Consider the following 23,297-nt stretch of genomic DNA (forward strand, 5'->3'; position numbering starts at 1 on the left):
TCTCCCGTGCTCTCAGTGGTGTTTCGGACGCGGACGAGAGTGGATGTGTATAATTCGTTGTCTCTCTCTTTCTCTCCTTTTCGTCGTCGTCGTCCTCGTCGTCGTCATCATCGTTCTCGTTCTCCCTTGAGAATTGATAAAACGCATTTTCGAACGTTTTTAACAACAATAGACATTTATCCATTGTTCATTAACTTAGTTTACTAGTGTAAATGTGCGTCGATATATTTTCGTTATAATGTGTATTTCTCGTATCTAGCGATAGAAAAAAAAAAGGAAGAAGAAGGAGAAGAAGAAGGAGAAGGAGATAAACAAAAATTATCACATTCCTGGAATTATTCTACGACGCCGTTGTACGTTTTAGTGAAAGTACTCGTGTAGCCGCGATAACGAGCTAGAATAGAGATAACGTACATACTAACGAGTGAACGATAGTGAGAAGGAAAAAAGAGAGAGAGAGAGAAGAAAAAAAAACGAAAAGTAAATGACAATAAATCGACCGGACAGAAAGAAGAACGTCGACAAAGAAAATTATTCGTCGATAAAATTTCATTGGTCGTTGTATAATAACTATCCTACGTAAATAATTATCTTTAACGATCCTACGCATTTTTATCTGTTTATGGTATTAACAAGTAGAAAAAAAAAAGATAAACAAAACAGAAACGATCCGTGAGTGTTTTGCGCATTTATATATATATATATAAGTTATGTTATAGGTTTGTTGATCGTACGTAACGTTAATATCCGATTATTAAAAAAACTACTGTATTACTCTCTGCGTTCAAACACGTTCGGTGACCTTCGTAGGACATTCTCTCATTTCGAGGATATCTATCGCTTTTACTATCTCTTTAGTTACAAACGCTTACGCATGAATATATCATTTCAACAAAGAACGTCGTAATATTCACGAAAATATTCATTAAATGTACGACATCGACAACGAATTTTATTCGTTATTAATGAAATTCTGTTTCGTTAATTCTTTTCGTAATATTTATTGTTAATAATCTCACGTTGTAACTCACGTAGTATTCGATTTTTTTTTTTTTTCATTATTAATTCGTTGCGAATCAGTGTTAAGGTGAAACGACAAGAAAAGAAAAAGAATAATAAAACGAAAGAACTTGGTCTAATCGTAAATCCGAGAAACGTTTCGTGTGATCGATTTTGTCCTTCGAGTACAGTGCTGTGACCAAAAAGAAAAAGAAAAAGAAAAAGAAAAAAGAAGAAGAAGAGAAAAAATTTTGTGATATCTGGTGTTATCCAAGTAACCAGCTAAAACCAACCAGCTAGACAGAACGAACATCATTGTATCTCTCTTACTCTATTTCTCACAGTTACAGAGTTGATACAGGTAAACGTAAGTAGATAAAACCTCTCATTTATTTTCCGATCGTAATTCCTCGTTTCTATACTTTTCTTTCTCTTTTTTCTTTTCTTTTTTTCGAACTCTATAGTTTAAAAGTTAGCTTCGACAAAAATGGAAAGAAAAATATCTACTGATAAAAAAAAAAATTACGTTGCCCGAATGTGACTGAACTCGATCGTATATGTATAAACTTGTACATATATACATACATACATACATACAATATATATATATATATATATATATATATATATATATATGTGTCTAGTTCCTTCTCACAGAGAGAATGTTTCGTAACTTATTTTACGCTAGGTCACGTGGTTTTTCGTTCAATCAGATCTGCCATTATTATCGTTACAATCGAAAAAATGAGAAATTAAATGTTTTTATAACGAGCTTTTCTTATTTTGTTGTTTTTTTTTTATTCTTTATTTTTATATTTTATATCGAAAAGGAATAATGCATTTCGTAGAAAAATTGCCTTCTAAGTGATCGGGAAAATAATAATTTAAAGAACCAAAGAAAGATTGGAAAAAAATCTGAAGCGTAGAAAATATGAGAAGATTAACAAAGTAAATACCAGTGATTTATGTAATGGAATGATAAATATATAATCATTAGTACTAAAATTACATGTTACTTATCTCTTTGCTTATTAAAAAATAAGAAAAAAATTATATGCAGAAAAGAAACGCAAAATCTATAATTAATTTTTTTCTAACGCTCTCGATATCTGTGCACATTATATGGCGAAAGAAAAAAATATGAAAAAGATTAACACATTGTATCATCCATATGTTACAAAACTGATTAACAAAGTAAAATGTCAATGAGTTATACAATAAAATGTTATCGACTGATAAATATATAGTCATTAGAGCTAAGATTATATATTATCTGTTTTCTTATTTATTAAAAAAAAAAAAAAATGGAAAAATATACAGAATCTGTAACTAATTTTTATTTGATATTCTCAACTTCTCTGCATGATATATATATGCATATAAATTCATAGATTATATATATATTATCTATTTACAGACAATAAAAGTAATTGAAATTAATCAAAGATAATACATAGTAGAATATATATATATACAATCAAAAATGTACAGCTATACAAATGTAATATATTTAACGAGATAATTATTATTAACATAATTAAATAACGATACATCAAACTATTAAGTGATACACATACTACGAAATGTAGGGTTAAGAGCAACGACCATTATCGACTATATATATATATATATGTGTGTGTGTGTGTGTATATTTAACGATCGTGACCACAAGTGGGATAATCATTTCGAGAACGCGTCAGATGTCGGATCATTGATACATACGATCGTGTTCGTCGTCCAGTTACATGCGTGGTTAATACGTAATTTGAAGCTGACAGAAAGTCACGAAAATTAACGAGGAACGACGATCGTTCGTCTGCGTATGACGACTCATTTCCATTCTGATTTTACTATAGACAGATAAGTTATCTGTTAGATTGTTTACGTCATTTTGATTTCAATATGTCGAAATTATTTCGATATATAATTATTTGTCTTAAAACAAATTATTTATATCAATATTTACGTATCTTATTTTACAGAAAAATTTTTATACTTATAATTATGAAAATTTATTATATTTATCTTCTATATATATTACTTATATTAATTGATATACATATGTACGTATACAAAAATTATAAGTCATATATATAAAATTTATATATAAAGTATACGAAATGACGTAATAATTTATAAAAACACTTATCATTTATATAAAAATTTCATTCGAAGCTGTTAACTTATCTGTCCATTTATCTATTTTCTTTTTTCAAGTATCGATTCTTAGAAAATTGATAAAAGTATCCTGATGATCGTTTAACGAAACCTTGATGCAGAAGTTGCCTCCTTTAAAGGAGATTCTCTTTAATAGGATATATGTACATACATATTTATTACTGTCCGAGATGTATTCATATGTATATGTATATACATATACATATACACAACACATACATATCAAAACTTATTTAGAAAATTAATAAAAATTGAATAACATTCGAATTTTCTCTTAGCATCTTGTCGACAGTTTTTCTTTTTTCTTTTTTTTTCTCCTTTTTTTTTGGTATTCTTCTCTCAGATTTACATACATATTTTTTAGCTAGCACTCGGTTGTAGGTAGTCGTCGATCAAAAAAAAAAAAAAAAAGAGAAAGAAAAATGAAAAAGTAAAAAAAATGGAAAATAAAAACATTCATGATTTGTTGTTTTTCGAACGTTATGAATTTTACGAACTGTTTCCTGAAAAATATATTGGACAGATTTTTCTTTTTTTTTTTTTTTTGACCGCCCACCACCTTCGCCATATTCGATAAATCAACATTTTGGCATTTCGACACTAAAATCTCCGTTAAGGAGAGAGGAGGACGGTCGAGAGAGTTTAGTGCAACACCGAGTGTTCGATTTCCCATAAAATGCTACTGCTTGCTATTATCCAACGAAAAGCTACGCCAACATATGGTCGAATAAAAAAGAAACAAAATAATAAATGAAATAACAACAAAATAAATAAAACGAAAAAATATATTGATGACGTGGAATATGCAGTATGACCTACATTATAATAGTATATTATTACGTGCGATTACATTAACATTTGTACGATTACATTACAAAAAGTTACTTCTTTTCAAAAAATTATCTCTTTTAAAAAAGAACAACGTACGATTACATATCAAATAATTAAGTATAACTAATATTATCGATAAAGATGCGTATCTTGTAAAAAAGAAATATATATATATATATCCTTTTTTATTCGTTTATGTTAGAGAGTGAAAGAAAGAAAAAAAATATCGATATAAAGAAAAAGAGAGAAAAGAATAGAAAAATGAAACAAAAGGAAACGAAACGAAACGAAATGAAATAAAATTGTAGGAAGGAGTACTGTATAACGTAAGTACGTAAGTCAATTTAATTACGTTAAATCGATCGTTAAGAGTTAAGAAGGTAACGACTCTCGCGTTTATAGAAAGTATCGTAAAACGAACGGAGAAACGAAAGAGTTTCTTCCCTCGCCCCTCGCACCCTCTTTTACCCCTTCTCCAACGGTCTATGCGTCTTCGTCGTCCTTTCGTAGCGAAATAACTCGGCACGCGTGCGAAGGTACCGGTTCGAGTCGACGAACTCGAAGAAGGTTGACCAAGGCCGTTCGGGTTTATTTATAGCAGCGATTTAACGTTCCAGACTTTTGCCGGGAATGGTATTTTCGTAGATCCGTAACCAAAAGAGAAAGAGAAAGAAAGAGAGAGATCCAAAGTGTGTAGGCAAGATGCCAGAAACGAAACGATTAGTTCACTGAATTATAATAATTGTAATTGCATTCACCGATAGATTTTAAAACACTTTCGATCGAGATATCGAAAACGTGTAAGATATAAAAAAAAAGATTTAATTCGAATTTAATCGTTTCGATGTCTAATTTATTCCTCTCCCTCTCGGTCTTTGTTTTTGTCTGTTGTTTTCTTTCTGCCTTTTTTCTTAATTTTATTTTTATCTCAAAAATGGCTTCGCAATAATGACTTTGTTCCGATTCTAAGCACAAATATGCGTCATCAGTTTTTTTAATATTTGTCAAAAAATGACAAGTCATACACAACGACTTTAATGATTAATAATTTTGTGCATACGTTGTAAGTAAACGTATTTAACCGAGTAATCGTTTTTTCATCCATTTTTTTTCTTTTTTTTTTCGTTTAAACTTATTGCAGTCTCGTATTCCGTTGAATAAGAACTTAATGAACGATTCAAATGCATTAGACATTTCTTTTCCGTTTGTAAATTTTTAACTTAAACTATTCTATTGTCTATATACTCTAATCCTATTTCAATACACTGTTCTGCATTTCATTTATCATACGTTATACATACGTACATACATACATATTAATTAGGCTTTAGCGAATTTGACGTCGTAATGTAGTTTAAAATAACATTGTATCCATTCATTGAATTTATTATATTTTGACGTTTTAGATATTATTATCATGATTATTAGCATTATAAAAAAATAAATATAGATAACATTGAAAGAAGCAAGTTTCGTCGACCTTGTTTTTTTATCGTGAAAAAAAAAGAAATATTTAGCTAATCGTTATTATTGTATGTAACTTTCCGTAGGTTAAAAACTGTTAAATTTATGTTCATACATTTTTTTCTTTTTTTTTTTTTTTACTGAATTATCGTAAGTGCTTTAAACATCATGGTTACCGTTACAAAGACCATTTACTATATATATATGTGTGTGTATGTATATATATATATGACTAAAAATGCAAGTTTACACTTTGAAACAGTTAGAAAGAAGATAGAAACAGGTAAACACGAAAAGGGAAGAGACATCGATGTGCGTTGTGAATTTACATGGGTGTTTTTAAAGAGGATAGATAGAGAATATATATATATATACACACACACAAACGTACAGACATAGATAGAAGAAAAAAGGAAAAAGAAGTCCTTCCGTTAAACGACGACTTCGTCCTGTCTGTGAGGTAGACAAAAAAAGACAAGAAAAAAAGAAGAAAACCACAGAGAAAAAGAGAGAAAGAGAGACAAAGACAAAAAAGGGGGTGGGGTTGAATTCCATGCACGTACAAATTCTTGAACAAGATAGGTCGAGGGGTTGTGAAGTATAAGAGAGAGAGAGTGAGAGAGGGAGGAGAAGGGTGTACTCGAGGGTGTTCTAAATTATGCAGGAGCTTTTAAAAGTGTATACATTGAAAAAGTTGGTGGGCTCGGTGGCGAGCCAGTCCGAAAATTTACATTGACCTCCATCTTTCACCCCCTTTTCTCTCTTTCTCTCTCTCTCTCTCTCTCTCTCTCTCTCTTTCTCGCTCTCTTTCATTTAAATCTCTTCTCCCTCTCTCTCTCTCTCTCTCTCTCTCTTTTATTTAAATCTCTTCTCTTTCTCTTTTCTATTTAAATCTCTCTCTCTCTCTCTCTCTGTCTTTTTGTCTCTCTTTCTCTCTGTTTCTTTCGGTAACACCACGTGACTTGGACCCACCGTTACAGACTATCCATCCGTTCCTCGGAAGGTATGAATTATGCAGCCGGTTATCTCGATAGCTGCAATCAGAGAAAAGAAGTAGCACGCGGAAGAAGCAACGGCGCCCCGGCTACCGTGGAATAAAAACTAGTCCAAGTGGAAAAATAGAGCGATTCGATCGGGGAACGGGAACGTTCGAAACTCGTTTCTACGAAGAAATTCCAAATGCATTCGAGTTCGACGTCTTTGCTACGTTGAGATCTCACTTTGATTCGACTAGAGTACCTCGTTTAAATCCGTTTATCGCGCATTTTCTTTTGTTTGATTTTTGTGTGCCTTTTTTTTCCTTATTTAATTTTTGTTTATAATCATCATCATCATCATCATCATCATTATTATTATTATTATTATTATTATTATTATTATTATTATTATTATTATTATTATTATTATTTTAATCACATAATTAATATTTTAATTAGATATTTCACCTAAAAAAATAAAGAGAGAAAGAGAGAGAGAGAAATGTTTAATGATCTAACGATCATGTTTAATATGATCCCAGTAATTATCATTTTACATTTATTATTATATATATAGATGAGTCTAAAAATGCTGGAGCATACTTTCAAACGAGTAAAAAAGAGTTAGAAGTAGGTAAACACGGAAAGTTACATATATTATATCTAGCTTATAATAAAACTTAGTATGTTTTATATAAGAAACAGGATCCGTTTCATTTTTTCCTTTATCTTCTTTTTTTTTTATTTTTAGAACTACACTTTATAGATTAGATTTTAGAAATTAAATGAAAAAGGAAGAGAGAAAAAGATAAATATTAAATAATCAAGCTAATTTAAAAAATTGGTAATATACATTCGTTATATATTTACGTATATCAGATAGTAATGATATTTACATATGTATAATTGACGTGATTTATAATAACATATAAAGTCTATAAAGGGAACAAATCTCATTTTCGTTCATATTTGTGAGAATTGAATTATGTAAACTTATTTTCGATAATCGTTGTTACAATCTTCCTAGAATTTAAACGATTATCGATTTACCAACATATCGACGACATTAACTAGAATTATCTAAAATATGATAAAGGAAAAAGGATACGGGGAAATTCGGTGCAGAATGAGAAGAAAAAGGAATAGGAGGAGTACAAAGAGGAAGAAGAAGAAAGTACGAAGAAGAAACGTTTCTCTACGTTTCACTATTCAAAGTCGAGTTTGCGGAACGCATTCGCCCACTCGTGAAGCTTCACGAGTCGCAAGGCCTTCCACGAAATGCCTGAGAATGTGGCTCGTTTCCTCTTTCTGGTTTCTACCACTAGCTACTAGCTACTTTTACTCTTTACCAATAGGAAAAAAGGAAGGGGAGACGTTAAGAGAAACTTGCATTACACAAAGAGATGATGAGAAAGAGATTAGAAAGATTGTGTGAGAAAAAGAAAGAAAGAGAGAGAGGTAGAAATAAGAATAAAGATAGATAAAGATAAAGATAGAAAAAGAAAGAGATTAGAGAAACCAAGTGTGGGTGTGTGTGTGTGTGTGTGTGAGAGAGAGAGAGAGAGAGAGAGAGAGAGGGAAGAAGAAGAATATCTATTTACGAGATACGTTTATATCTCCTTGTATTTCTCGTATTTATATATATATATATATATATATATATATATATATATATATATATATATATACACACATATATGTATGTACGTGTGTACATTCATCGTAGTAGTAGTTACAGCATGAATGGCAATTCACTACTCGTCGGACCATTCAAGTCCTGCGTCACGCGATTTGCAACCTTCTCTCTCTCTCTCTCTCTCTCTCTCTCTCTTTCTTTCTTTCGCTTTCTATCTTTCTCTCGTTCTATCCTTCTTCCTTCTTTTCACTCCCTCTCAGTCCTTTCGTATCTTCATCTTTCTCACGTGCCACTGCACGATCCTCTATTTCAAGCAACAAGCATTGGGATATCAAACTGGTGTTTCGTAAACCATTTCGTTTGAAATTCTTTCAGAAATGTTAGAAATAAAATTGTATGATATGTGAAATTAAATTTTTGGAAATCATTTTTTTTTTTTTTTAATATTTTATTGAATGGTAACATTGAAAATAAAATGTATCGAGAAAAATGTTCATAGGTTCGATAGTAAAAAAAAAAAAGAAAATAAAAAGGAAATAAAAGAATAAAGAAAAAATTTATCGTGGTATTAGGGAAATAAAATCAGTTTTCTTATTGAAGTAAAATTATTTCTACACGTCGAGTATGATAAGAATAATTATTATCTACCTATATATATATATACACATATGTATCTATGTGTATTACAGAAATTAGATAGGAATTAGGAATGGAACACAATTGTTGAATGTTAAGTAATTAATGACTTGTTATTTCTATTTGACAGTTTTGTATGTGAGAATAATTTAGATGGCAATTGTTAATTCCGTGTAAGACTTTATCAGAGCTCATGCAATTAGCGTATGACGCTCTCTTTTTCATAAAGGAAAATTCTTGAAAGCTTATCAGTCATGGTTAATGGAACACAAAGCAAAGTCTTATCTGTTATATAACCAACTAGTATACTGCTCGTGTCGATGCGAACCGAGCAAATAGCTTCGAATTTGTACGACACGTGTCTCACGTAGCTATAGATATACTATCTAATGTATACATACGTATATATGTACGTACACGCATATATGGCATATTTGTCTGTACGTGTGTACATACTTGCATATATGTATGCACGTGTGCGTGTGTATATGTCTACATTGCCACGACTTTTGCAAATGTTGTATGCGAACGTGAAGCGGCTGAGCAAACCAAAATCGACAAGATTTTTTTTACGACATCTGTCAAATGTCTTTTCACTTTTGAATTTATTTTTTTTCCTTTCTTTTTTTCTCCTCCAATTCGAAATGAAACGGAAAACGAAAAATGTAAATAAATGGAAAATCAAAATGTAAATACATGTATAATCGATTATTTTCAATATTTTTTACGTTGTCGAAAATCAAAGATCATTTTTTAATACAAAATAATTAAATTTTTCGATACACATCGATGAGAGTCGAAGTTGATTTTTAAATGAACAAAAAAAAAAAAGAAAAAAAAATCACTTCAATTTTTGATTCATCGTTAAAAATCGTAGCTTATTTTTCGTTTTACAACATATGTCTATAAATTTTATAAATTGTCGAAAAAATCAAAGTTAATTCTTTATATATGAAATACTTCGATCTTTTTATTTATTTTTTATATGCAATTTTTTAACTAAACACAATAGAAATTGATTTAATAAGCATTAATTAACTAAACACAGTAGAAGTTAATTTCAAAAAAAAAGAAACAGAAGAAAAAATACTTCAATGTTACTTTAAAAACCAATGCTAAATTTTTTCATTGCACGAGATCACTTTTCCTGTCTTTCCTGTCTTTTTCGGTGCATTAGTTACACGAACTAAACCATTTCTTTTTTAATATAAAATAATTGCTTACTATAATAATCGATATAGGACAAACAAAACAAAAGAAAACAAAAAAAAAGTTTCGATCCATTCAGAAAGTAATCTCGGCAAGAAAAATATAAATGGAGTATCAAAAGATGTTCGAGAAATCGAAGTAAAAGTAGAAGAAGAAGAAGAAGAAGAAGAAGAAGAGGAGGAGGAGGAGGAGGAGGAGAGAGAAAAAGAATAAGTTATATGAGGGACAGGTTGAACGGTTTAATCGCATGCGTGTCGGGTAGGTTTTCAACGTCGTCGTCGTCGTCGTTGTCGTCGGAAGTCGACATTCGGAAAAATATCCGAGGGTCGGAACTTTTCCAATCGTATCTAACCTCGAGCCGGAAGAAAAGATGAAGGTGGAAGTGGAATAGGAAGGAGTAAAGGAAGAGGATGGTGGTGGATGAGAAGGGAGGAGGATGATGTTAGGTAGAACGTAATGAAAGTTCGCCAGATAAGAAACTTTTCCCTTCGGAAACTTCAACATAGATCGATTCAGACAAGTGAACTATGTATATATGTATGTATGCATGTATGTATGTATGTATGTATGTATGTATGTATGTATGTATATATGTCTCAAAGACTTGGATGATTTCTTTTGACTGTGGGTCCTATCAACAAAAACCTTATCCTTTTGCGAATGAAATGATTACTTAGAAAAAAAAGTAGAAGAAGAAGAAGAAAGAAAAAAAAAGAAAAAAAAAGATGAGTATTTATTAAAAAATTGTTAACGATCGGAAGATATGCAAGTCCGAATTGGAAAAGTATTTTCTTCATTTTCTTCTTTGGATAATAATAACGAGCGACCATAACTGATACCCTCGGAAGGTTAGAGGATTTTCATTGGCCATCATAAGAAGAAAGAACCTTGACAAAAATTCGACGTAGGCCAAGATGGATCCGAGCAAAAACTTGCTGTCCTTTTAGCTTTTCTTTAACAGGAGAGAGAGAATGATTTATCGATGTATCAAAGGGATAAAAGCTCGATCGATCCCTTCCACGAATTTTTTTAACTGGCCGTATTATCGTTTTCTTATCGACCAAAACGATTTTCGATAGAACGAAGCTTTTATTTGAGACACATAAACATGGGATTTTAATTATAATATTTTTTCTCAAAGAGATATAACGTGAATATGAAATAAAAAAATTAATAAATAAAAAAAGGAAGCAGAAAAGTAAACCATTAGAGTTCCAGAGAACTGATCTCGAAATTATTACAAAATTACAATATACTAATGAAACGATACTTAAACATCGTGCTGATTTCTATTCTGAATTGATTCACCGGAAGTCCGGAAACATTTATCGGTCCCCATTGGATACCTCCGTTGTTTGTAGCACGCCGGTACTACGGGACAGTTCAAGTTCATTGTTAGGCGCAACGACACGAACCTTTGTTATAGTCCATTGTCAATCAGAACACGAAGGTGTTCTATCGTTGTTAAAATGTGGGTCGTTGGGAGCTCTACTCTCGAGGGAGAAAAAAGATAAAAGAAAAGAAAAAAAAAGGAAAAAAAAAGAAAAAAGAAGGAAAAAGAAAACAACAAATAAACGTTGAACAAAAGTATAGAAAAATTTCGATTTCGTGTAAAATCAGATAAAAAAAATGTATTAGAGATACGTATATTTATTTCGCTATACCTACATAGATACATACATACATACATACACACAAACATACCTCGATGGAAAACGCGGATGTTTCTGTTTCTCTTAGGAAATAAAAGAAAAGTGCGAGAGGGAGAGAGATAGAGAGAAATTCTTGGCCTTAGACTGGCAGAAGATATCCAATATAAAATATCCAGCTTGGATCTCCGTGTCGAGAACAATCCCATTTGAGAAGGTTATGTACAAAGGGACAGTGGTTTCCCCCAATACAAGCTGATAAGCAATTCGACCGTTCATTCGCTGTCTAGAAAAGTCGGCCGACTTTTTATCGCGATCCATTGTCCATGTAGGTACAGTAAAATGGCCTATCGAGCAGTGAGGAAAGTTTCGAAAGTGGGCCATGAAGCCCCCAGGAATAGAGAGAAACAGCAAGAGAGAAAGAGAGAGAGAGAGAGAGAAATAGAGATAGAGGGTCATAGAGTATAGGGCACACGAGTTTCTGGCCTATCTCATAGAACCTATACTAGTGTTGTCGAATCGGGTCAGTGATTCGACTACAAGGTTACGTTCCTTCCGATTTCTCTCTCTTTCTCTCCTTCTTCTCTCTATCTCGTTCTTTCTTTCTTTTTTTTTCGTTTTTACCCCGTGAAATCTTTTTTCAACAAGTTCTATCCTCATACATTGGCGAAGAGGTCCCTACTTGAAAAAGCAGACTGAATTCTATAGACTTTTTGTATTCGTTCTCTACTGTTACTTTCAAATATACTAGACTAGTATTACTATTACTACTATTACTATTAGTAGTAGGCTGTTACTATTGCTTTTAGACATCACATAAGTTTTTGGTTAATCAAATCGAATTATTTCTGCTTCTGTTTTTTCTTTTTTTTTTTTTTGTACTTTTTTCTTTATGATCTCACGTTGAAAATTTATTCTAATTCGTTTATACTTATTAGTAGATATAATGAGTAGTTTTCAATATTTTTTGCTTTTTTTTTTTTTATATATATATATTATTGTATACTTTGAATGGGAATTCATGATACTTTCTTTTTTTCGGCCTAATTAGAGATAATGCATTTAATTAGTATCGTACGAGGCTATTAAGCAACTAATTACCTTTGGGAACGATTAACGATTCGATCCATACAGAATATTCAAAATCAAGCTTCAAATTCAGACGTCGAGGGCAATAATAATATTGTTTTCTAGGTACCTATTAATTAAATTAACGTAAATTAACGCATTGGAGTATCTATTAATTAACGATTATACCTTAAAAAAATATCAAGGAAAAATTTTAATCGTGAAAATGTTTCCTAGAGAAAAAAACAACTATGCGAAGTGTGAAAAGGAGACGTGAAGTAGTCTTTCAAACAATTTTTCAGAAGTAGCTGCATATAGAAAAAAAAAAAGAAAAAAGAAAAAAAAGACGAGCCCATAATGTCGATTTTGGAAATTTTTCGAGCAGCTTTTTTTTTATAAATAGCTACATAAAAAAAAAGAAGGAGAAACAAAAAAAAAACAGAAAAAAGAAAAACGAAATATGAAATAATTTATGAAGTTTCTCAAAGAGTTCTTTTTTTCTCCTATTTTTTTTTTCTTCTTTTTTTTTATATAAATAAACCTGTATGTATGTTACTACAGAATGCTCTTAGGTTAACCACAAAGGATAGACTTTTTTCTCGGTTTCATCTTTCTTTTCTATCTTTCTGAACTTCTCGTGGGAGTCTTTAACGAAAGAGAGACGAAGCTTGGCGTTTCCCCAACGCGAACTTCATCCTACCTACTCGTTTCCACGCTCGGAAGAGTCCAGCCAGTTTATTCAAGGTGGAAAGAAGGAAGCGAAGGAAGAATGAGAGAAAGAGAGAAAGAGAGAGGGAGAAAGACAGAGACAGAGAGAGAGAGAGAGAGAGAGAGAGAGAGTCAGGGTCCTCTCAGTCTCTTCGTCCACTCGCATGGAATTTGCAACTTCAACCTCGTGTATACACGAATTTTCAGGAACGTAAATCTCGTTAAAGCTAAAGGGAAAATGTTTGCGGTACGTGCTTACGTGGGATACGTTAAGAATCTTCACGTTCCTAAACTTTACCGACTCAAATTCAATGTCGGATCAATTTATATTTGTCGATTACAGACCAGATGAGATTAGTATTATGTCTGAAAAACGTATTAAACTAGAGACCAGAGTCGTTTTGAAAGAATTTAAATCGATACGAGGAAAAGAAAAACGCGGTAGAAATAAATTTTATCTATTATTTTTTTATTTATAAATTTTGTTATTTATTTGTTATTTAAAGGAGAGGAATTATAGGGCGACGTCCAGTGAAATTAAAACAATTGTGTTCTTTTTCTTTTCTTGTTTTTTGTCTTTCTTTTTCTATTTATTTTTTTCTCTTTTTTTTTGTTTTTATTTTTCTTTTGTTGTATTTTGATCACGATTCCCCCGTCGGTTATTAATTCGTTAATTAATGTTTCAGCTTACGGATTAGTTGCGTTCAATTTCAAGCTGAGCGGGGAACAACGCGATCGACGATTCGATTAAAAGTAATTCTACGAGAGAGCTTCGTATTCTCCCTGTCTCTCTCTCTCTCTCTCTCTCTCTCTTTCTCTTTTTCTCTTTCTCTGTCTGTCTGTCTGTCTGTCTTTTTTTTGTTCTGTCTTTTTTTTCACAAGAGCATTTCCGAGGCGTTATAATCACCCTGTAAAATGCTAATCGTCGCTCGCGGATTTGCGTTTTTCTACGGTACGTATAATAATATCCTGTACGCGGCGAGTGAAATAATTTCAATGTGCCAGGAAACGCGTTGTCTCTCGAGAATTTCGCGTTATAAATTCTCGTTCGAGCTGTACGAATTTCAACGACGGGCTATGATAAAATCCGTCGTTTTACGAGGGATAATAAAAAGGAAGAAAGAAAGAAAGAAAGAAAGAAAGAAAGAAAAAAATAACAACAATAAAAAGGAAGATAAAAAAAAGAGGGGAAGAAAATAAAAACGTAGTATCGTCGAAAACGATGAACGCGAAAAAAGTTACTGAATTATTTTAGCCAGGAATTAAAGACAACATTTCCGAAAGATTTGCAAATAATAAATAAAAAAAAAGAAGGAATTCGTTTACGCGAATAAAATTAAAAAATAATTTTGGTAACGTATCGAAGATAAAATCTTTTAAAAATTCAAGAAAAAAAAAATCATTCAATAACGTTCTCGATTGTGGGATGGGATGATGAAAGAAAAGAAAAATAAAGTTCGTGTGGACGAACGACAAAAAAGAAGTATTAAAAAATAATTTCGCTGACAAATCATTTCGAAGACATAACTTTGCATTTGTAAGTTAAGAGAGAAGAAAAAGAAATCATGAAACAAAAATTATTCGAAAAAAAAAAAACAAACAGAAAAAAAAATCTTTAATCGAATCATCTTGATAGATTTCACAGTCGAGATTTATAAATCTTACGAATATCATTTTTCCTTATCTCTTTCTCATTCTTTCTGATTCTTTCATTGGTTTTAAATCTCGCGTGAAATTTATCAAGATCGTTCGATTTAAGATTCTTTTCTGGCGATTCAATAATGTTCTCGCTTGGAAGGAACGTTTCGTAGAAACGATCTCGTCTAGCCTCTCTCAACTTCAGAAGCTTCACGGAGACGAAGGGGAACGGAGAATCCTTGGTATTTCCGGTGCAGCAAACTCGTCGTCGTTGTAGTCGTCGTAGTCGTAGTCGTCGTGGTTCGCATCGTCGTCCTTCCACGATAGACCATTTTCTCAAACTTCCACACAGAGAATAGGATTTCCACACGACGCGATTCTACGTTCTCACTTTGTTCCGCTTCAGTGGTTAACCGCTCGTTATTATCCGATCGATCGTTCTTGGTTTATATATTAGCTTCGAAAATAAGAGAGAGAGAGAGAGAGAGAGAGAGAGAGAGAGAGAGAGTGGGAATCTTTCAATTTTATCAAGTATTCCAATTAGTTTCTCGCGATCATTTCTATCGAAAGAAAAACTTTATACTTCTTTTCTTAAAATTTCACTTTTCCTGCTACCAATTACACAATCAATTTTTATAATAATACATAATAGTATTGGATTGTTGAAACTAATTATCCTTCCATTCTGAATCGCAATGAATCACTGAGTTAAAAAAAAAATAAATAAAGAAAAAAAAAAGAAACAAGGAAAAGGAAAAATATAAGAGCATTTATAAAAATTTGTAAAGATAAGTATCGTTTCGATAATTGCACGAGATTAATACCACCAACGTTCTTGCACGTATATCTAATAATATTAACAATAATATTAATATATATGTACGTTCGTTCATATATAGTAAAAAACTTACGTACTTTTTGAAGAAACTTTTATAATTTATATATACTTTAGTACACACACACATATATATATATATATATATATATATATATATATATAAAGAGAGAGAGAGAGAGAGAGAGAGAGAGAGAGAGATCTATTATATAATAAGAACATTTCAAACGTTCATTAAACTTATAGAACAACACAATAGCTTTCATCGATCGTTATATGCATATGTAGATATAGGATAGATAGCATAGAGATCGCCGATAGATCTCTACTCACAGCTAATTACAGTGGATCGTTATGGCGTTGAATGTGTATCGAGTTAGAAGCATGAGAGACACGGTCAGGATATCATTGCGTAATGCGGAGGACGCCGGCGATGCGATTAATTATCACGCAAGAACGAGCCAGTCTCGGCATACCATCTCGTCTCATGCTTCTTCATTAATTAATACGTCATTCTCTCGTCGGCTAATACGGTTATTCTCTACCTAAAGACAAAGCGGAGCACAATCGGTTGGCCAACGTTGTTTCATAGATGTATGCACGTGTTGTGTTCGCTAGCGAGAGATTAATTCCCATCGACGGATAAAGAAAAAAAAACAAAACAAAAATGTTCTACATCGCGTTCATTGAATATGGTAAATACAATGCCCGGGCTAACAGACGATTCATTAATCTCACGCGTCAAAAAAAAGTACGAGTTTATCGTCCAGTTCAAATCTTTTTTTTTTGTTTTGTTTTGTTTTATTTTTTTCTTTCTCGTTTATCTTCTCTCTTCTATCCTTTTTTTCGTGTTTCCTTTTCTTTTTCTCTCTTTCTTTTTTTTTTTTTTTTTTATTATTTCTTCTTAAGCAAACTTCGTAAGTAAAATTTGAAGAAAAAAAAAAACATATTTCGTTTTAAAACTAAAATCGTGCTGCAAATATTTGCATTTTAAATATAATTATACATCGTTTTTATGTTATATGATTAGCATATAAATTTTATAGTATTATATAGTATGTTTGAATTTAAATCCGATTGGATTTATATCCGAGTTCATACTTTTTTGTTGGGTAATTGTATGATGTATACAGATTGAGTTTTAAGATTGATCAGGTTTGAATTCAGATATGCTGTAAGATCGTGATTCTTTCAACATGATTTCACTTTAAATCGATTTGTTTAACCTTATTTGAAATTCGATTTGATTGTTCGAACATCCTGATATATTTGATAATCGACGATTATATTAACGACGATATTATCTATACAAAATGTTCACGATTGTTTTAATCAATGATAATTTTTAATAACAGTTTTATTTTTATTCGATCGGAAAAAAAAAGAAAAAACAAATGTTTCAAAAATATATATATAATATATACATATATATATAGTTTGTAGTTGCATCCAAAAGCAGACGCGAATTTTGTCAACAAGGAAGTTTTGGAAAATGGCGAGGGGCGAATTCGATTTGGTAGTTTCTTCTTCCAGCATTTCTTCCACTTTCGGTGGTTCGGGCAACGGTCTTGGGCAACGTTGAAACCGGTTTATCGATTTCGTACACCACCATGGCTTCTCGCGATCTTGTGGTTTTCACGATGGCGTAGAATTTTTCGCCACCTGAGCCATCGACGAAAAGCGAACGGCTCAGGAGAATACTACGCATGTCCTTCTCGATTTTATGCACGACCTCTTCGAATATCTTATCGTCCTTTTCTCCTTTCCTCTTTTCTCCTTTCCTCTTGTCTCCTCGCCTATCCTTTCCTCCCTCTTTCTCTTTCTCTCTCTCTATCTATCTATCTCTCTCTCTCTTTGTACGTGTGCAACCAACGAAACTTTATCGTCGTTCGGGAGAATGAAAATTTACGTTGGTCGCGACGCGTAATAACGACTGACTGAACATTTATGATCTTTCGAATCTTACAAAATAGCGAACTCTATCTCTCGATTCGCTCGTCCTTTCCTAAGTTCAGGGGGATCGTTAAAATGTTCAAAGTATATAATACGTGGACGTGTAAGAATTGCAAATTATTTTTTTTTTCAACTCACCCAATAAGATAATTTTCTATTATCTTAGACTAGGGTTAACTTATGTAAACTGCGTTAAAAATATAGAAAATATACAAAAATTCTTAGACGTTATCGATATATCTTCTCTCTTTCTGTTTTTCTCTGTTTCTTCTTAATTATAAAATATATCAAAATAATAGTTTTAAAAAATTTTAGACAAATAATTCGTAAAAGGTAAAAACTAACATTTGGGTTTATAAATCTCACTGGAAGTTTCTAATTCAGCTTAATTCAATATTCTTCAGCGACATTGAACGATCACGTTAGTTCGGATTTATAAACTTTCTCCTTCTGGTTTTCCACTGACATTAACATTATTTCTATATTTTCACGCATATTTACTTTTCACTTAAATATCCAATGTGACCAATTCGCGTTTCAGTAAATGATAAATTAATAGAATGCCAGAGATATGAATATTTTTGTGTTGGTCGTGGGTAAGGAAGAAAGAAAAAACAAACAGAACGAAAAGAGAGGGAAAAAAAATTAAATTTTATTTCAACGTTGGCTAAAATTTTTCAAAAACTATTTTTAAACGTTCGACTTAATCCTCTTTATAATATCAGGAAGTATCACAAAATTTATTAACGCCATTTTTAACACTTAAATATTTCTATCATTATATGTATATACACACACACATATATATAATGTTAACAAATAAAAAAAAGAAAAAAAGAGGAAGAGACAGAGAGAGAGAATATAGAGTTGAGAGCAGGCTCAGCGTCGCTTAATTTTAATGAAACGTTACCAACCCTCTTGTAGAACGTCGTGCCATTATTTACGTCGGATTGGAAAATTAATTAGTAGAATCGTCGAGAGTCGCTCGAGTTCCTTTTACCATCTTCCACTTCCTTTTTGAAACGCTTAACGGACGCCGGGCCGGATTCATTAATTTTTCTGCGTGTGCAGGCGTCGTTACTCTATCTTCATTTTACATTACAAAAAAAAAAGAAAAAAAAACAAAAATTACATTAACGTAACACGTAGATAAGAAACTATTTTGTGATTGATCCAAAATGTAAACTTCGACGTGTATAAAGATATAAATCATTTTCGCGATTAATGAAATCATTCGATATTATTGATATACATAATATAAAGAAATGAAAAATTAATTATCTTCGGATTGGGGGTGGATAGAGAATGGATAGGGGATGGATAGAGGGTGAGAGAGATATTTTTATAATATTATATTTCTTTTATAGAAAGAAAATATGAGATTGAAGTGGATTAATTCGTATAGAAGCGAATTTTGAATACAAGTTGTATTATATATTTGGAATTTGTAGGATGTTAGAAAAAGATGTGAAAACGACGGACACTTAGAAGCTTCTCCTCTCTTACCTAAGTTAATAATTAATGCGATAAGTTCCAACCATTTAAACTCGATTACAAATTCGCGAACGAACATTCTCATTCCATTCGCATTTGACGTTCTCAAATAACGTTGTCGGGAACAACTTACAAAACGGAGAAGTTTCGAATAAACGAATAAAATTGAATTAAATTTATAACGATGCATGCAATTTGTCAATACGTTCAACAGTGTTTTTATTTCTTTTGTGTGTTCTTTTTTTGTTAAATTTCTGTAACAACGATCAATTGCATATATACAAGGAAAAGAAAAGAAACAAATAGAAAGTATGTAAATATATAATTTGCATCAATAAAAGTAGACATTTTAATTTATAGAATGTTACATATCGCAGAAGTAACAACGAAAGATAAAACAGAGCATTCCTTTGTTCGACAATGTAACGGACAGCAAATAAATTATCTCTATGTAACGAGCAACGCAGATTTGTAATTGCACAGAGTCTCGTTATAGCATCGTTAACCGTTAACGTTGTTAGATATATGTGTATGTATATATATATATATATATATATATATATATATATATATATACATAAGTCGTTTAAACGCTTTTAAAAGGTAACGTAGTCGGATTTAAAAAAGAAAAACAAGAAAAAAGAAGAGAAAGAAAAAATCTATTTATCGTATATGATACAGAATCCAGTAATAATAAATCCCGTTGAATAAACCAGCGTTATGATTGAAGTAAGTATTTTAATGCTAAAGAGGAATTACTGATTATGAGACAAGGTCTCATTAGTGTGTTCAGTTTTAATAAACAACGAGAACGTGGTAAAAAAAGAATTATATTTGAAACAAATTAGAACATCTCATTCGATAATGTCGAAGATATTACAAAATGGCGAATATTGTCAATGAAGTTAGCCGAAGGAGGAAAGGGAAAGAAAGAGAGAGAGAGAGAGAGAGAGAGTGAGAGAGAGAAAGCGAGATAGATAGAGAGAACACGAGTTAGACTACGTCGAGAGCACGTCCTCGCGTGTAAATAATTAATACGTTAAGTTAAGGCATTAACGTGTAATTGCTGAGCGAGTGAACGAGCGAACGAAGGGAACGAACAGTGGCGACGGTGGCGACGCCTGCCGTTAGAGTTTCCTAACTCGGACGTGTGGCGAAGCTCGCACCTGGCGTTACTTAAGCGAGAGCATTATGCGGTTGGTCCGTTGGGAGCTTCGTCATTAATTTCACCTGTCGACGATATCTAGATCTAGAGTGTTATGTTCATCGTTTTTTGTTTCTTCTTTTTTCATTTTTTTTTTAATCTCTATTGGGCCATGATCGTATGAATTTCCCCATTTTTTTCCTATCCTTTTTTTGCTTTTATTACCCGATCTACGGATATCCGAATGAAAATCAATATATATATATATATATATATATATATATATATATATATATAAAATATCAAGGATTTTTCACCGCGGAAGTGAATTTCTTATCTTCCTAATAATTACGGCGATTGTTACGTCCTTGGAGTTAATGATTTACGTGAACAGAACATTAATAATGGCAACAGAACAAGTAGAGTCCATCCTCGTCGGTCATGTTCGTTGTATTAGTAGTAATCTAGATTAAAAGAGGACACGATTCATTTGAAGTACATGAGTGGACTCATTTGATATCCATCGACATTGGGTACTCGAGAAACTTGGTACTCTCTTTTTAATCGGCCTTATTTGCAAAAAAAAAAAGAAAAAGAAGAAAGAAAGAAATGAATGATCATCGCGATGAACCAACCGGTCTATCCTTTTTCTTTACGCTGTTTTATAGATCGACTCGGGTCAATAGACGTAAACATTAACCATCATCTCCGTACTAGCCCGTAGGATCCAGTCAAATTGCATTTGCAAGTACGCGTTCAAATACACACACTCGAGTCCTCCTCTAACCACTTCCTCTTCATCCTCAGACTCTACAGAATTTGCCAACATCGAAGACGGTTTCTCTTTCTCTCTCTCTCTCTCTCTCTCTTTTTTGAATCATCCCATCCTCAGTTATTCGCGTTATTTGCTCTTTCGATTCATTTCCAATGTCTACCCAATTTCCACGGGGTATTGGAGATCTCGTTTGAACAGCTACGAGAATTCCGTTTTGTTTGCCTCGAGGTAAAAGGCAAATGGAAATATCCGTGACGAAGCTGGTCGTGTAGAGAGAAAGAGGGAAGGGGGAGAAGGAGAGGGAGTAAGGTGGGGAGGGTGAGAGGTGGGGGTGGGAATGGGAGTAGTACCACAGGAAAAGAGTCGTTACGGTAGGGCCACGAAAACGAGGGCAGAAGAACGATAGGATAGTAGACACAGTGTTGGTAATGCGAGCAAATACACACATTCGTGTTTTAACCCTTACGAAATTCCCAATAAATACTACTACTTCGTACCGGATATTCGCTTTTCTATGAACCGAATACGTATCTACGATTGGGAACGCTTCGTTTCCTCTGGCACTCCCTATAGTTAGATGCAACAAATGGTAAACGATGGTTACGAATGAATGCATTGAATTTTTTTTTTCTTTTTTTTTTGGAGAAAATGTTAAATTCCTACCCGTCTACTTCCTACTCGGTGGTAGTAGATAGGTAATCGTTAAGAGCTGGCAAAATAAAATAATTGGACTACCATTTAATTGGAGTAGAAATGAAGTGATACGAGCTTGCCTCGTACCAGGAACGATGTGTCTTTGAAATTTGTTGTTTTGTTTGTTATCTTAGAGACTTATGCATCATGAATCCCGCTTTAAATTAATCGACCTACTTGCAGATCATTTTCTAAAGTACGGAGTAAGGGATTTGTTTTTTCTTTAGCTTTTCATCCCGGTATAATTCGTTTAATTTAAAAGGAGGTTTGAGAGATCTAGTTAGTATTGATCTAGTTAGACTTAGAAAAGCTACTTTTCTTTCGAAGAGTCATTTAAACGTGGTATCAAAATAGATCGATTCTTAAAAAGTTAGCTAAACAGATCAAATGAACATTTGGAACGTATAGAGAAGCTCTAAAAGTTACAAATCGATGATGAGGTTTCTCTTGGAGAAAACGGGAAGATATTGCATTAAGTGGTTTACTTTTAACGAGAGAGAAAGAGAGAGAAAGAGAAAGGAGAGAAACATTTTTCTGATTGTAAGAGAAAAACGAAGCGGCTCGGTCGTTGTGCGGTTAACGATCACGACGTGCGGACTCGTTCACGAAAGGTTCTCTAGTGTCCTCGGATGAAGAAACTTCGGTTAGAAGTTGCTCTCGGGTCTTCGGCTTTTCGCATTTCAGCAAGTTCCCTCGAGGGAACAAAGACAATCCGCTTACGTTGTGGGTCGACGACACACACGTTGGGTGAGGCTCAACAAGATCAGTTGGGCTGTTTCGAGATCAGGTCATCGATCGTGTCTCTCCATTTGTTAGAAATCTTTTATTTCTTTTTGAAGGTTTCTTCCTATCTTTGTACGTATGCTTGAAACTGATCAGGTTACCAACGTCTTTTCGATGATTCTATTTTCGATTTCTTTTTATCGATAACCATATATTCTTTCTTTCTTTTTTCTGATTTGTCTGATGCGGTATGTATATATATATTTATTTATTTATAAATAAATATATAATATTTATATTTATAATATAAAATATATATAATAGAAAAAAGTAATAAATAAATATATCATCCTTAATGAAAATACTCGATATCTGTGAAAGCTAGAGGCTGAAATTCATATCCATTAACCTGACAATACCTTGCTAGGTAGAAACTGACAGTCGATGATTACAGTTGATCGATAAGGGTTGACGTATCGATGAACGTCGATAAAGCCCGCGATGTAATTGTCTTTCGAAAGTGGTCAATATTAAGCACTGCAATAACGATGCTTGCATTTGAAAATCAGAGAATTTCATCTCCATCCGTCAAAACTTAACTCCAAGAAGACACCAAAAATTATATCGATGAGATATTTTCGATATGTTCCTCGTATTTTTTTTTCTTTTCTTTTTTCTTTTTTCTTT

General features: G+C 32.5%; 1 protein-coding gene across 5 annotated transcripts in view; it reads left to right on the plus strand.

Annotated features, from left to right (window-relative positions):
• The window catches only part of LOC127063243 (mannosyl-oligosaccharide 1,2-alpha-mannosidase IA-like), an 84,517-nt gene continuing 61,220 nt past the window's right edge, over positions 1 to 23,297 (plus strand). For 2 of the 5 annotated variants that reach the window (XM_050992718.1, XM_050992722.1), the window contains exon 1: positions 1 to 1,366. The gene's annotated coding sequence lies outside the window, so the exon portion shown is untranslated. The remainder of the gene's footprint in view (positions 1,367 to 23,297) is intronic. The other 3 variants (XM_050992717.1, XM_050992719.1, XM_050992721.1) reach the window with 3 other exon arrangements.

Source organism: Vespula vulgaris, chromosome 4, assembly GCF_905475345.1.
Source record: "Vespula vulgaris chromosome 4, iyVesVulg1.1, whole genome shotgun sequence".
Classification (NCBI taxonomy): Eukaryota; Metazoa; Arthropoda; class Insecta; order Hymenoptera; family Vespidae; genus Vespula; species Vespula vulgaris.